We start from the raw sequence: 12,187 nt of genomic DNA on the forward strand, positions 1-12,187 counted from the left end.
CCAGTTTTCATGGCTAAGGCGGAACTAGAACTCACCGTCTCCTGGTGATTGGCCCAAAGTCACCCAGCCAGTTTTCATGGCTAAGGCGGGACTAGAACTCACCGTCTCCTGGTGATTGGCCCAAAGTCAGCCAGCCAGCTTTCATGGCTAAGGCGGGACTAGAACTCATGATCTCCAGGTTTCTCCCCTGGTGTCTTCACCACTAGTCCAAACTGGCTCTAATTTAACTCTGTAGATAAAATATGTATATACAGACGAAAACAGAAATTAGAAAACTTAGAATATAGCAGAAATGAGTAAACAACAGTTCAAAAAAAAGTAAAGGTTTTTTGATACATGATAAGTAAGTTATTATGGATGATAAAATCCTCATTAAGCTTTAAGGAAGAAAAAAAATAAGTGCGTGATCAACAAAGTATAATCTCCATATAAATTGATAATCCCTAGGGTCTATTACTAACAAAGATCCTCCATTTTGATTCGACTGTTAACTTGAATTTCAAGTTGGTGCATTTTTGCATGCAAGTGAGGGCTGGGGAATTCTGGGTTTTGAAGTCCACACTTCTGAAAAGAGGCTGAAATTGAGAAGCATAATTTTGGGATACAATTAATTATACCGAGAGATTTCCCGTTGAAACGGGCAGTGCTTCTTATTAACCATTTCTCTGCAATACTGTCTCCTCTTCAACGTACTTCCTCTTGCCCATGTCCAGAGGCATTTTTCTCTATCCCTGAATCAGTAGAAAAAACTGCTATAATATGCACAATTCCCTTGGAGTTTTGTGTGGATCCAGGAAAACATCTGAAATACAGGTAGTCCTCAATTTACAGCAGTTCATTTAGTTCAAAGTTACAACAGCACTGAAAAAAGTAAGTTGTGACCATTTTTCACAATTATGGTCACCTGATCAAAATTTGGATGCTTGGCAACTGGCCTGTATTTATGATGGTCACAGGTGCCCCGGGGTCACATGATGCCCTTTTGTGAGCTTCTGACAAGCAAAGTCGATGGGGAATTCAGAGTCACCACAGCCGTGTGTCTAACTTAACAGCTGCAGTGATTCACTTAACGGCTGTGGCAACCAAGATTGTAAAATGGGGCAAAACCCGATTAACGAATGTCTCACTTAGCAACAAAAAATTTGGAGTTCAAGTTAGGACTAGCATCATAGAGAAAAATGGTTAAAGACCCTCCGTGCAATTTGCCATGTTCAGCATCTCGCCCGCTGACCCTGGATGACTTCATTTGAAATGTATTAAGTTGGTGTGGACATTTTCCCAGGAAAGGGGTGGAAGGAAGGCAGCTTGGGTGAAAAGTTCTAAAAATGACTTTATTGGCACGTCAGTTTGCAGTCTGCATTCTGAGCACACGAGGGCGCGGTTGCTCTAAATATAAATGTGACGTTCGTTTTTGTTCTTTTTTTCCTTCTTGGTGTTAGTGATAAGTCAATCATAGGAGCTATATTTACATTAGGCCTCGACTTATCACTCAAATTGGGTGAAGGGGATCCTCTGTAGATCAGCCCAGCTGCCTCCAAATAACACCCCCTTGGGGCCATCAAAAGAGCATTGCAATGTTCTGATGCTTGCCTCTGGTGTTTTGTGCAACCGCTGGCTCAAAGTTTATGGTTTTCTATCAGATGGGCCCCCATAGACCTGTTCTGAAATCCAAACTGGCCCTGCCCTAACCTTGTTTAAAGAAACCTTGAAAGTCTGGCTTTTCCCCCAGGCCCACCCAGGCTTACGGAGTGTGTTGCATGCCATTTGGGAACAGGTGGCGTTGAAGGTTATGCTTTTAATGCTTTCTCTCTCTGGGTCTCTTTTGTTCTTTTAGAGTTCAACTGGTTTTGATAGAGGATTGAGGGAGAGAGGGAAAGAGAGAGAGAGGGGAAGGAAGGAGGAAGGAAGGAAGGAAGGAAGGAAGGAAGGAAGGAAGGAAGGCCAGGAAAGAAAGAAAGAAAGAAAGAAAGAAAGAAAGAAAGAAAGAAAGAAAGAAAGAAAGAAAGAAAGAAAGAAAGAAAGAAAGAAAGAAAGAAAAAGGAAGGAAGGAAGGAAGGAAGGAAGGAAGGAAGAAGGAAGGAAGAAGGAAGGAAAAGGAAGAAAGAAAAAGACGAAAGAAAGAAGGAAAAGGAAGAAAGAAAAAGATGAAAGAAAGAAAGAAGAAAAAGGAAGAAAGAAAAAGACGAAAGAAAGAAAGAAAGAAAGAAAGAAAGAAAGAAAGAAAGAAAGAAAGAAAGAAAGAAAGAAGGAGGAAGGAAGGAAGGAAGGAAGGAAAAAAGGAGAGCCAGATAAGAAAGAAAGAAAGGGGAAAGAAAGAAAGAAAGAAAGAAAGAAAGAAAGAAAGAAAGAAAGAAAGAAAGAAAGAAGAGAAAGAAAAAGAAAAAGAGAGAAAAAAGGAAGGAGAGACAGACATGAGAGAGAGAAAGAAAGAAAGAGAAAAAGACAAAAGGAAAAGAAAGAAAAGAAAGGAAAAGAAATAAAGAAAGAAGAAAAGGAAGGAGAGACAGAGATGAGAGAGAGAAAGGAGAGAAAGAAAGGAAAGAAGGAGAGTCAGATAAGAAAGAAAGAAAGAAAGAAAGAAAGAAAGAAAGAGAAAGAAAGAAAGAGAAAGAAAGGAAGGAAGGAAGGAAGAAAGGAAGAAGGAAGGAAAAGGAAGAAAGAAAAAGACGAAAGAAAGAAGGAAAAGGAAGAAAGAAAAAGACGAAAGAAAGAAAGAAGAAAAAGGAAGAAAGAAAAAGACGAAAGAAAGAAAGAAAGAAAGAAAGAAAGAAAGAAAGAAGGAGGGAGGAAGGAAGGAAAAAAGGAGAGCCAGATAAGAAAGAAAGAAAGGGGAAAGAAAGAAAGAAAGAAAGAAAGAAAGAAAGAAAGAAAGAAAGAAAGAAGAGAAAGAAAAAGAAAAAGAGAGAAAAAAGGAAGGAGAGACAGACATGAGAGAGAGAAAGAAAGAAAGAGAAAAAGACAAAAGGAAAAGAAAGAAAAGAAAGGAAAAGAAATAAAGAAAGAAGAAAAGGAAGGAGAGACAGAGATGAGAGAGAGAAAGGAGAGAAAGAAAGGAAAGAAGGAGAGTCAGATAAAAAAGAAAAAAAAGAAAAAAGGAGAAAATGAAGGAGAGAGAGATGAGAAAGAAAGAAAAAGGAAAAAAAACACATTCCTTTGATCACAGGAAGTTTAGTAACCTCATTCCACTTTGCCTTTGCCAACCACAGAGAAACTGCCTTTCCGCAAAAGCCGAGGCCAGCTAGGCCGTTGCAGGCACACCTGTCCCCTCCTCGGTTCCCCACAGCCACCTGAAGGCGCCTTGGCTTCGGCAAAGGGCTGAGAACGGAGCCCGGCAGAAGAAGACTCCGCTTCTCAAATCTAAACTAGAGTCTCGGTGGCAACTATGCAGCCAGTTATTTCGGACCCCTGCGTGAAATTTGGCATCCTCGATCTCGGTTGCTCAACCTTGTCCCCTTTAAGACTTGTGGACTTCAACTCCCAGAATTCCCCAGCCAGCATAGCTGGCTGGGGAATGCACCACTAACTATGCACAATATCCCAAAGCTTCCTTGTAAGCCGGGCCCATTTTCCCACGACCCTGAGGCCGAATTCTTCTTAACTTTTAGGAATGGGTGAGTTTCCCCCCTCACACACACACACACACACACACACACACATCTGTAACTGTATGCTTTCTGAGCATAGCTTCCCCCAAAACAGGTGCAAATATGACCCAAACCCGTGGCTAGAATCCAGAGAGCTACTTTGGGTAGACGAATCCGCTGGGATCTGCTTCTCTCCCTGAAGATGCATTCCGATATTCCCCCCCCCCCCCATCAACAGATCACAGACTGTTCTGGACTGACTGCTCCGTTCGCTGCGGGCTCTTCCCAAACAGGAATCCTCTGGAGAAGTCAAGAGAATAAGCAACATCCGCCCTCCGTGCTCACCTCCAAACTGTATAAACCAGGTTGTCGCTTGAGATGTAAACCTGGTTTACCAAAAATGTTCTTTAGATCACGGCTGGGCCACCAACATCCCATTGGCCTAGTGGGGGTGGGTGGGGGATGCTGTGCAACTGAAGAATCAAAGCCAGGAATAAAAAACAAATTACAGGCAAGTCCTCGACTTATGACAACAACTGAGCCCAAAGTTTATGTTGCTAAGCAGGACGGTTGTTAAGTGAATTTGGCCCTATTTTACGACCTTCCTTGCTGCAGTTGTTAAGAGGATCGCTGCAGTTCTTAAGCCAGTCACACGGTTGTTAAGCAAATCTGGCTTCCCCCCTGTTGACTTGAAGGTCACAAAAGGGGATCCCATATCCCGGGACGCTGCAACAGTCATACGTACACGCCAGTTGCCAAGAGTCCGAATTTCGATCACATGACCACGGGGATGCTGCAACGGTCCTAAATGTGGAAAACGGTCCTAAGTCCCTTTTTTCAGCGCTGTAACCTTGAACAGTCACTAAATGAACCATTGTAAGTTGGGGACTAGCTGTGAAAACAAGTTGTTTGCTGTTTTTACTTTTGGGCCCCGCCTATCCATAGCCAAGGAGTAGAAGGAAGGAGTAGATTTTCTCAGAAAACAAATTATGCACCAGCTTTATAAGTCTGGACAGGGCACTTCAGCCAGAGACATGGAGTTCCAATGATCTCTTTTAGGGAATCAGGTTTCCAATAATTGCCCTGTTTGCAGCGTCGCATTTGCCAAAAATCCATCCATTTTAAGGGTATAAAATGCAAATTGCCTCGGTTGCCCCTTGGGTGTCTGTCTCAAAAACGCCTGGATGATATTTTGTCTCTGTTTGCCGGGGCGGAGGGGGGGGGTGCACAGTTTTTTGATCTTTTACCTTTTTATAAGGATTTTGTCCTTTGTGGCATCCACCCCATCTCCTTTGCAATTTTATGTTAAGTTCCCTCTGATGGGATATAAAGGAATTATTATTATTATTATTATTATTATTATTATTATTATTATTATTATTATTATTATTGATGTTGTTATTGTTATTGACCCCCTTTTCTTTGGGGCAGCCCCTCAAATATCGGCACCCTGCTATATCTCATGCCATGAGAAACCCAACAGGTCTCCTTTTGGCACCTGACTTCCCCCATCCAAGGTGTGGAATGTGGTGGAGGCCAGGAGCTGACAGGCGCCACGAAGCTCCATCCATCAACCGGGGGCCTGGTCTCCCTCACGGCACGCCGGCAGCTGCTGACAGGCCTGGCTTGGGGTGGGGGGAGGTGGATACCAGGCACATCCACCTCTGTTGGGGCACGGCTGGCTCTGCGCTCCGGAAGGATCCACCCACCCACGGAGAGCCTGGGCGCCTCCGGGCCAGGTGGGATCTTCTGCGCACAGAGACGGTGAGAAGAAAGCTGGGTGTGCATGCACAAGGCTGCCGTGGCTGCAGGGCAGCTCAGCCAACAACAGTGTCACGCACAAACCTGGTGCTCCCTGACAATTAGAAACCACAAGAGATGGGTCCTGTTGGTTTCTGTGTGTGTGCATGTGTGTGTGTGTGTGTGTGGTAGGGGGGAGTAAGGCCTTGATACACCCTGTCAATCCTGCCTTTATTATTTTTGTAAATAACTGGAGGCAGTGAGCATAGCGAATGCTACTTCCTCCTCTGAGTTTACCCACAATAACAACAACCCCGTGAGGTGGGTTGGGCTAAGAGGGAAGGACTGGCTCAAAGTCACCCAGCCAGCTTTCATGCGTAACACAGGACTAGAACTCCCAGTCTCCTGGTGATTGGCCCAAACTCACCCAGCTGGCTTTCATGCGTAACACAGGACTAGAACTCCCAGTCTCCTGGTGATTGTCCCAAACTCACCCAGCTGGCTTTCGTGGCTAAGGCGGGACTAGAACTCACCATCTCCTGGTGAGTGGCGCAAAGTCACCCAGCTGGCTTTCGTGGCTAAGGCGGGACTAGAACTCACAATCTCCTGGTGAGTGGCGCAAAGTCACCCAACCGGCTTTCATGGTTAAGGCAGGACTAGAACTCACTGTCTTTTGGTGATTGGCCGAAAGTCACCCAGTCAGCTTCCATGCCTAAGGTGGGACTAGAACTCACCATCTCCTTGTTTCTAGCTTGGTGCCTTAACCACTGGGCCCAACTGCCTCGGTCTGACTTATTGGGAAAATTGATTATCCACTTTGGAATCCCCGACTTGCAAACACGGATCCTTTGGGGTCTTTCATGTTAGCTCCAGGCCCAGGTTCTGTTGTGGGCTGTTCTGCCCTGGCACCGTATGGAAACATCGGACTACAACTCCCATCTTCTTCCACGTAAAGGATCAAGAGGGCAGGCAAGTCAGAGAAGGAGAATCCAGCATGAAAACTGGCGGCTGTTAACATAAAAGAAGGTACTTCCTTTTAATTTCCCTGAATCCTGTTTTCATTGCCCTACTACACACACAAACACACAGTGTAGAACCTACAGGTTGCACAAACGGGCCTATTGCACAAACACAACTGTAGGTTTCATTTTCTCAAAACAGGCTCTTGCTTTCATTCCCGGCCCTCTCCTTAGGTACCCCCCCCATGCCCTGTAGTTTGGGGTGACCCTTGCTCAGTCTTCCTGGCGCCCACCCAACCCCACGTCCAAGTTGGTCAAAAAAGTCAAAATGGCCACCAGCCCCCTGCAGCTGAAGCCCCGCCCCCTGTAGGAAAAACAAACCAGGCAGAACAAAGATCGCATCAAAGTGCCTTCTGCCTTAGCCTTTCTGATCCCTGCGCTGCAGAGACCCCAGCCTTTTCTGCAAAAAAGAAAGTTTCAAGGTGCTAGTCCCTGTTGTGTGATTGTAGCGACCAGAGTAGATCAGAGCCCTGAGCATGTGGAAACCTCCAGTTCTGTTACTGACGCTGTAGGAATGGAGGAGGCAGGAAACTTGTGTTGAGAAAAGGGTGGCCAGGGAGGGGAAATTCCTATTAAAAACCAGTGAAGGATTGGCAGTGTGCCAGTCGCTCTGCCCATAATCCCAGCACATGCCCACATGCCTCCCTCCCATATGTACAAGCGGGTCTTTGCCCAAATATCCAGCATTCCTTGACTGGGCAGGAATGAACATCTGACATTTACATGCCTTCCCAGGTACACACACAGTCCTCGACTTACGAACACAGTTGAGCCCAACGTTTCCGGTTCTGAGCAAGGCAATTGGTGAACTGAGTTTCTCCCCATTTTACAACCTTTCTTAACCATAGCGTTTAAGTGAATCTGAAGGGGGAATCACACGGTCGTTAAATGAGCCTGACTTCCCCCTTGCCTTGTGCTGGTCAGAAGGTCGCCAAAGGGGATCCCCTGCGACCGTCATAAATATGAATCAGTTGCTATGCGTCCGAATTTGGATCATGGGGGATGCTGCGACAGTCGCAAGTCTGGGGAAAAAAACAACGGTCGTAAGCCAGTCTTTTTCAGTGCCGTTGTAACTTCGGTCACTAAAATGGATGCCTGGGGTAGGTTGAGAGGTGGGGCAGGAAGAAATGGCAGTTTAGGAGTTGGGTAGGTAACCTCGGCTCTTTTATGACTCGTGGACTTCAACTCCCAGAATTCCTGAGTCAGCCACGCTGAGGGAAAAGGGAGAGATTTCCAAGCTGAGCCATGATGGCTCAGGAATTCTGGGAGTTGAAGTCCACGAGTCACAGGTTACCTACCCCTGGTTTAGGTTTTTGAGAAAACAAAGGAGAAGGGCAGGACTAAGAGCCAGAGAAGAAAAAAGACAGAGATATTGGGTAAAAAAAAAACAACCAGAGGTCTTAAGGAATTTAGGGGATCAGAAGGACTGACTTTCGTAACCTGGGAATGGATGGAAGATCCTAAGCAAAAAGCATTTTTGAAATTCCAGTTGAAGACTCCACAGTTTATTTCATCTCCAGCATTAGAGATCCCGCTAAGTGGGGTCTTGGAACACCAGCTTTGTGGAATTAGACCTCGTTCCAGCAATTCCATAATGCAAAAATGGCGTCAGTTATGGCTTATAAACCAGCATGGGTGGATTTAGCCATTGCACAAGAACGTAAAGGAATTAGATGGTGGCTTAGTGCAGGGGAGGTAACTTGAGGGGGGGTGGGGGAGATTGAGCTGGGGGTCATTTGGGGACTGTTGAAATTGGGACGGACAGCAGGGTGTCCCATGGAGAGAAAATGTTGATCTGGGCTGTGAAAATCAAGGTATAACCATGCAGGGTTTCTGAAACTTGTCAACTTTAAGATGGGTGGACTTCAACTCCCAGAATTCCCCAGCCAGTGTGACTTTAAGATGGGTGGACATCAACTCCCAGAATTCCCCAGCCAGCCAGCTTTAAGATGGGTGGGCTTTAATTCCCAGAATTCCCCATCTGACATGCTTTAAGGTGGGTGGACATCAACTCCCAGAATTCCCCAGCCAGCAAGCTTTAAGATGGGTGGGCTTTAATTCCCAGAATTCCTCATCTGACATGCTTTAAGGTGGGTGGACATCAACTCCCAGAATTCCCCAGCCAGCAAGCTTTAAGATGGGTGGGCTTTAATTCCCAGAATTCCCCATCTGACATGCTTTAAGGTGGGTGGACTTCAACTCTCAGAATTCCTCAGCCAGCAGAGATCTTAGACTTGGTGCCAACACAGAGGGAGCTCCATTTTTTTTCACAGTCCAGACAGCAAATCAATACTTTTCGTCCGAAGCCTCCGAACATGTCTGGAAATGAAACTATTCTTCCGATACTGGTGGGGGGGTCTGCAGGGGTTGGTCAAAAGAGTCAAAATGGCGTCAGCAACCGTGTGGCCGAAATTCCGCCCATTTTGTTTACATGCACTGCAGCTAAAATAGGATTTAATAGAACCACTTCCCGCCCTCTTCCCTCAGCAGAAGCCAAACATTTCAGCCTGCCAAGAGGGCAGAGCGGGAAGGGACAGAATAAAAGGTGTTTTAACCTCATTTTGACTTTTCAATGATTAATGATTTCTTTTTTTTTTTTTTGAATGTATAATTCTTTGAGAATTATTTTTGAGATGTTGCTGGTTCCCTGGAGCCCTGATCTGGCAAGTACAAAGGCAGGTAACGAATGACTGTAATAAAGAAATATTTTTATAAAATAATAGGAGAGGAGGTTAAAGGAGAAACAAGGGATGCTATGTGGAGGGTAAAAAAAGCTGCCGCCAGGCCCTCCCTCAATTCCAGCCCTGCTGTGTTTCAACATGCATTTTCCTATAATTGAGAAATTCTTTTCTTTTTTTACACACACACACACACACACACACACACACACACACGCTTTAACATTGACAGTATTTCTATGGAATAGTCCACATGTTCAAAGCTTTCCATTTCATATTACAGCTAGTCCTCAGAGTTACGACCACAATTAAGGACGGGAATTTCTGTTGCAAAGTCAGTCGTGCCTGATTTTAAGATTTGCCTCTTTTGCTCCCATTGTTAAGCAAATCGCTGCAGTTGTTAAGTTAATCTTTCGGTCGTTAAGTGAATCCATCTTACCTCCCCTCCCCCGTTGACTTTGCTTGCCGTGTGGTCATCGCCTGACCCCGGGACACTCAACCATCGTAAAAACAGGCCGGTTGCCAAGTGCCTGAATTTTGAACTTTGATCACGTGAGTGGGACGGTCATAAATCTGAGGACGGGCCGTCCCTTTTTTCGGCGCCGCTGTAACTTCAGGCGTTCAACAAATGGTTGTAAGTCGAGGATTTTTTGTTGTTGTCCTCGACATATCACTGTAATTTGAGCCCAAAATTTCTGCAGCCGAGATCGTTCTTAAATGAATTTTGTCCCATTTTACGACCTTCCTTGCCACAGTGGTTAATAACACCGTTGTTAAGTGAATCTGGTTCCCCCATGGACTTTGCTTGTCAGAAGGGGATCTCACGTGACCCTCTGGGATGCTGCAACCGTTGTAATTACAGGCCAGTGGCCAAGCGTCTAAATCACGTGACCACAGGGATGCTGCAAAGGTCATAAATGTGAAAAGCGGTCGTAAGTCCCCTTTTTTCAGTGCTGTTGTAACTTTGAGCAGTCACTAAACGAACTGTTCTAAGTCGGGGACTTTTTATATTTACCGCCTCCTCTCTTTGAGCCAGCCTGTAGGAAAATGGACAGTGAGTACTGAGCTTGCATAGATTTTTCAATCAATAGGAATTTTTTTAGGCAGAGACGCTTAAGTGCGATTAGGTAGAATTTAATCAAAGCTAGAATTTGATCCATTTGCCCTGAATGTTATTGTGAAGGAAACCTTGGTCCACTTCCCAAAGCATGCTTGACCTATGATCAAGCAGAGATAAAGCTTGCTTTATGGCTCTGGGCCGTGCTGGACAGAGCCAAGATATTTCCCAAATTTCAGGTTTTTCTGACCAGAAAGCTTTACTCCCTAATCCGAATTGCAGGAAGTTTACCTTTAGTTATTCAAATATTAGCAAAAAGCCTTACCTGGATTTAAGTTAAAGGACCTGGTCAGTTTATTCATGGTCGGCTTCACAGAACAGGCTGAAAAGTATTCAGCTTGGTTGAATAAGCCGGGATTTCTGGTTTTTCCTAATGCAAAGCCCTAAGCTATGGTTTATAAACTACAGTGGGTGGATTTGCTTACTGCACAACGTCACCAAGAAACCACATTTTGTCCTTGTGTGAGGCAAGCCACTTTTGAGGGATACTAAGGTTGGGAGGTGGAGGGGGTAATGAAACCACGAGGGTAAAGAATTTGGGGTGTTCTTACTGTTTACTCCCTCCTAATCTGTTTTGATCCCTATTTTAGGGTTGATATTGGAGCATTCATGGGTCCGCCATCTTGAACATTGCAAGAAGCCAAGCCAGTGGTTTTCAGCAATCCTGATTTCTCTATCCTAGGTTAATGCAAAGTATGAACCAGCCCATTCAGCTATCCTGGTGAATCTTGGTTGAGCCTCATGTCACAAGATGGCAGCCTTGATTGGATCATCTTAACAGAATAACAGACTAACATAGTGGTCCTCTCCTTGATTAGCTCCCATCCGTTGCTTCTTGTTCTGCCTTTGGGTGCTGTGCAGAATAGGTTAATAACAGAATAACAGAGTTGGAAGGGACCTTGAAGGTCTTCTAGTCCAACCCCTTGTTCAAGCAGGGGACCCTATACAATCCTGGGCAAATGGTTATCCAAACTCCTCTTAAAGGCCTCCAGTGATGGAGCACCCACAACTTCTAGACTAGAGGCAAGCTGTTCCACTGATGCATTGTTCTCACTGTCAGGAAGTTTCTCCTTAGTTCCAGGTTGCTAAAAGGTAAAGGTAAAGGTTCCCCCGCACATGCGTGTTAGTCGTTTCCGACTCTAGGGGCCGGTGCTCATCTCCGTTTCAAAGCCAAAGAGCCAGCGCTTGTCCGAGGACGACTCCGTGGTCATGTGGCCGGCATGACTAGACGCCAAAGGTGCACGGAACGCTGTTACCTTCCCACCGTAGTGGTCCCTATTTTTCTACTTGCATTTTCACGTGCTTTCGAACTGCTAGGTTGGCAGAAGCTGGGACGAGTAACAGGCGCTCACTCTTTTACGCGGCACTCGGGATTCGACCAGTCAAACTGCCGACCTTCTGATCGACAAGCTCAGCGTCCTAACCCACTGAGCCACCACGTCCCTTTCCAGGTTGCTACTCCCCTTGATGAGTTTCCATCCATTGCTTCTTGTCCTGCCTTCAGGTGTTTTGGGGAATTGGTTGAACCCCGCTCTGGAGACCCCTCCCTCTGCTTGCTATGGATGCCCTGGCAAAGGAGACCTCTGAACAGCTGTGGAGACGCTGGCTTTTTTCCTGACCTCTGTCTTCTTGGCCAAAGAGCGTGACCTTCCCTTCAGGTGTCGGTGGGAAGGATCATGGCTATCCCTGTGGAAGATCACTGGAACGTGGGAAACACAGGCCGTGGGCTGGAGAGGGAAAGGACAGGCACTGACCGGCAAACGGCAAGGAGAGGTCACAGCTTAGCTGGGGGCGTCCCAGAGGCCTCTGTCTCCTGCATCAAGATAAGCCCTTCTCAACATTTTTACCTTTGGCCTTTCTTGAGTGGTCTGCAGAGGAAACTAAATCCTCCCGGTGGGAGTGGGGAATCCAGAAACAAATGAACCCCCCCTCCCCATTTCCAGAAGACCCAGTCCCATTTCATCTGCCTAGCTAAGAAAGCTGAGAAGCCCTGCAAAGCTGTCCCCAAGTTATAGCCAGGTTTCCCAACCTTAGCGACTTTCAGATCTG

Source organism: Vipera berus (genome assembly GCF_964194415.1).
Source record: "Vipera berus genome assembly, chromosome: 9".
Classification (NCBI taxonomy): Eukaryota; Metazoa; Chordata; class Lepidosauria; order Squamata; family Viperidae; genus Vipera; species Vipera berus.